Below are 5000 nucleotides of genomic sequence, written 5' to 3' on the forward strand. Positions count from 1 at the left end.
TTTCCAGTAGAACACAGCTTGAGTAATTCTGTGACGAAATGTTGGCAAAAGTGCATTCATTGCTCTTTTGGCCAAGCTGGGAAGTGGTACAGTTTGATCTCAGGGACACAACCATGCCCGTAACTACAATGCTGGACAAATAGAGTGGATACCTTTGTCATTTTTCGTCCCTTTGTACCATAACCGAAAAGAAGGAAGCACAATGCACCCAACCAACCCAACGATTTTCAGTAGGAAGTTAACTAACCTGTATCTCAATCTTGTTTTGGGGGAGGTGTAATAGGACAATTTGCTTCGTGAAAAAAAAAGGGAAAAAAATATTTGGCCATGTCAAAGAAAGGTAAAAATGCTGCAACAATTTGGTCCAGGAATATAGCTCTTTAGCGTTCACATTCCTAACTCCAGCATCATTGTGAGAAGCAAAATTTCGAGATCATCGAGAAAGGTGGAGAAAGTTATCTTAGCAACGGAGATATGTCCAGAAATGCACACAACAACAAAAATTGCAAAAAAGAGATAATGTTGGCGAATTTGGCAAATATGGCGAAAATGACAATTTTCCCACAATCGCCAACGAGGCAAAGCACAAAGCAGTGAAGGGGGCCCATAAAAGTTGGCGAAAGCAGCGAATTTGGCAAATATGGCAAAAAATGACAATTTTGCCACAATCGCCAACGAGGCAAAACACAAAGCAGTGAAGGGGGCCCATAAAAGTTGGCGAAAGCGGCGCATTTGGCAAATATGGCAAAAATGACAATTTTGCCACAATCGCCAACGAGGCAAACCACAAACCAGTGAAGGGGGCCCATAAAAGTTGGCGAAAGCGGCGAATTTGGCAAATATGGCAAAAATGACAATTTTGCCACAATCGCCAACGAGGCAAAGCACAAAGCAGTGAAGGGGGCCCATAAAAGTTGGCGAAAGCGGCGAATTTGGCAAATATGGCAAAAATGACAATTTTGCCACAATCGCCAACGAGGCAAAGCACAAAGCAGTGAAGGGGGCCCATAAAAGTTGGCGAAAGCGGCGAATTTGGCAAAAATGGCGAAAATGACAATTTTGCCACAATCGCCAACGAGGCAAAGCAGAAACCAGTGAAGGGGGCCCATAAACGTTGGCGAAAGCAGCGAATTTGGCAAATATGGCGAAAATGACAATTTTGCCACAATCGCCAACTAGGCAAAGCACAAAGCAGTGAAGGGGGCCCATAAAAGTTGGCGAAAGCAGCGAATTTGGCAAATATGGCAAAAATGACAATTTTGCCACAATCGCCAACGAGGCAAAACACAAAGCAGTGAAGGGGGCCCTTAAAAGTTGGCGAAAGCGGCGCATTTGGCAAATATGGCAAAAATGACAATTTCGCCACAATCGCCAACGAGGCAAAGCACAAAGCAGTGAAGGGGGCCCATAAAAGTTGGCGAAAGCGGCGAACTTGGCAAATATGGCGAAAATGACAATTTTGCCACAATCGCCAACGAGGCAAAGCACAAACCAGTGAAGGGGGCCCATAAAAGTTGGCGAAAGCGGCGAATTTGGCAAATATGGCGAAAATGACAATTTTGCCACAATCGCCAACGAGGCAAAGCACAAACCAGTGAAGGGGGCCCATAAACGTTGGCAAAAGCAGGGAATTTGGCAAATATGGCGAAAATGACAATTTTGCCACAATCGCCAACGAGGCAAAACACAAAGCAGTGAAGGGGGCCCATAAACGTTGGCGAAAGCGGCGAATTTGGCAAATATGGCGAAAATGACATTTTTGCCACAATCGCCAACGAGGCAAAGCACAAAGCAGTGAAGGGAGCCCATAAACGTTGGCAAAAGCGGCGAATTTGGCAAATATGGCGAAAATGACAATTTTGCCACAATCGCCAACGAGGCAAAGCACAAACCAGTGAAGGGGGCCCATAAACGTTGGCGAAAGCAGCGAATTTGGCAAATATGGCGAAAATGACAATTTTGCCACAATCGCCAACGAGGCAAAACACAAAGCAGTGAAGGGGGCCCATAAACGTTGGCGAAAGCGGCGAATTTGGCAAATATGGCGAAAATGACAATTTTGCCACAATCGACAACGAGGCAAAGCACAAAGCAGTGAAGGGGGCCCATAAACGTTGGCAAAAGCGGCGAATTTGGCAAATATGGCGAAAATGACAATTTTGCCACAATCGCCAACGAGGCAAAACACAAAGCAGTATAAGGGCCCCATAAAAGTTGGCGAAAGCGGCAAATTTGGCAAATATGGCGAAAATGACAATTTTGCCACAATCGCCAACGAGGCAAAGCACAAAGCAGTGAAGGGGGCCCATAAAAGTTGGCGAAAGCGGCGAATTTGGCAAATATGGCGAAAATGACAATTTTGCCACAATCGCCAACGAGGCAAAGCACAAAGCAGTGAAGGGGGCCCATAAAAGTTGGCGAAGGCGGCGAATTTGGCAAAAATGGCGAAAATGACAATTTTGCCACAATCGCCAACGAGGCAAACCACAAACCAGTGAAGGGGGCCCATAAACGTTGGCGAAAGCAGCGAATTTGGCAAATATGGCGAAAATGACAATTTTGCCACAATCGCCAACGAGGCAAAGCACAAAGCAGTGAAGGGGGCCCATAAAAGTTGGCGAAAGCAGCGAATTTGGCAAATATGGTGAAAATGACAATTTTGCCACAATCGCCAACGAGGCAAAACACAAAGCAGTGAAGGGGGCCCATAAAAGTTGGCGAAAGCGGCGAATTTGGCAAAAATGGCGAAAATGACAATTTTGCCACAATCGCCAACGAGGCAAAGCACAAAGCAATGAAGGGGGCCCATAAAAGTTGGCGAAAGCGGCGAATTTGGCAAAAATGGCGAAGATGACAATTTTGCCACAATCGCCAACGAGGCAAAGCAGAAACCAGTGAAGGGGGCCCATAAACGTTGGCGAAAGCAGCGAATTTGGCAAATATGGCGAAAATGACAATTTTGCCACAATCGCCAACGAGGCAAAGCACAAACCAGTGAAGGGGGCCCATAAACGTTGGCAAAAGCGGCGAATTTGGCAAATATGGCGAAAATGACAATTTTGCCACAATCGCCAACGAGGCAAAACACAAAGCAGTATAAGGGCCCCATAAAAGTTGGCGAAAGCGGCGAATTTGGCAAATATGGCGAAAATGACAATTTTGCCACAATCGCCAACGAGGCAAAGCACAAAGGAATGAAGCAATGAGGGGGCCCATAAAAGTTGGCGAATGTGGCGAACAAAATTAATGAAAGAAGAATTCGATCTCCAGTGCTGTTTCAAATGTTTGACCTCAAATTACAAAAGTTCATTTCTTGAATTTTAATGATTTTAGAAAATTAACAACCAGCATGAAGAACAAGGGAAAGAGGAATTTGGCAAAATAGGGAGATATGGCAACGGGACGTGGCTCCAAATAACAAAGTCATGGCAAGGTTGTCATTTGTGACTGCGCTGGAACAATTTAATTACTGACATATATAACTGCCTCGTACTCTGACAATTCATGTAAAAATGACTTCACCAACGGGTACTAAGAGTTTCAAAGCAGTTATGTGAATCTTACCAATGTCCGCTTGCAAGGAATTAGATTCAATAAACCACACACAAAATATGTCCTTGTCGTATGATCCATTACTTGAAAGTAAGCATTGCGTGAAGATGCATGTCGTGCCTGTGAACTTTATAGTAGCTTTTCACGAATCTTGCCATCAGTCGAAATTGAAATCCTTTTACCACAACTGTAGAAGAATGTCGACACCCAGTAGAACAGAAGTTGCAAAATTAAAATTCTCCACAAGACGATAAACATTTCCTGAATTGTGATCCGCAGGAAATACCGAAGCGTTCTTTTAGACGCCATCTTATGAAATTGACATATACGTCGTGTTAAGTCACTGTAGTGTAACTGCTAACTGAGCCCCAAGTCTCCTCGTTCGTCGTCTGAGTACATACATACATACATACACAGCATGAAAAAAGGCATTTACGGACAATTAAAGTTACGTAAATCTGCGTAAAGTTGGGTCAACTACTTTACGCCACTTTTACATCTCTTATAAAGTCTTGTAAAGGTACGTTTACGCCTTAAAACGTAAAGCTTGCGTAAAGGTGGTTTAAAGTCGATGAGCCTAATTTACTTTTCTTTACGCACATTATAAAGTTTGCGTAAAGTTGAACTTTACTAGACCGCAAGTAAAGTTGCTGTAAAGCTAGGGTAAATGTGTTCAGTCAGATTACGCTTGTTTTTGTTTTACGTGATGGTTTTAAACCGCATCTTTCGCAAAATTACGAAGCTTTCATAATAGTCTAGCACAAATGCACTCTGCCCGCAGGGTAGTGCAGACGACATGATGTGTTTCTCTCAGGCCCAGTTCAAACGTCGCAATTCACATGTGCCGAATACAACTCAAGAATTATCTGCATGTGAAATGCGACGTTTGAATAAATTAAACTCGACAGAATTGAATTATATTCGACTGAAGTTCCGCAGTGGTTTCAAACGTCGCATTTCACATGTGCCGAATAAAAAACAAGCAGTTCTCATTGGCTTACACTAAATCAACATTTATGAAATATGATCCGTCCAGTCGCGAGGGAAGGTTAAAATTCTAGTCAAAAATGGGCCAAATTAAGAAAGACTCCAGACGTTTCTCCGTGTCGTGTTGTGTAGTCAAGCCGCCATTTTGCATTCTTAGCGCCAGTTCCTCTCGGACTCGTCTCGTGTTCATCCATCCCTGATCCCGCCGCGCCAATCTCCACGATCATGGACCCAGATGAAGTGAAAATCTAGGCCATCTTTGTCAGTGAATTTGTATCCGTCCACCAAATTGATAGTTTTAGTAATTAAGAATGTATATATTTGCTTATTTTTCATGGCAGTCTTGTTTCCAACCATTTTGGACTGAAATCCCTTGTCGTCAAGGAGGCCAAATTTTGCTTAATGATTAGCTAAATCTATCAACTTCCTGTTCTCCAAATTAGAAGCCAACAGGAAGTAAA

This window comes from Montipora foliosa, chromosome 6, assembly GCF_036669935.1.
Source record: "Montipora foliosa isolate CH-2021 chromosome 6, ASM3666993v2, whole genome shotgun sequence".
Taxonomy (NCBI): Eukaryota; Metazoa; Cnidaria; class Anthozoa; order Scleractinia; family Acroporidae; genus Montipora; species Montipora foliosa.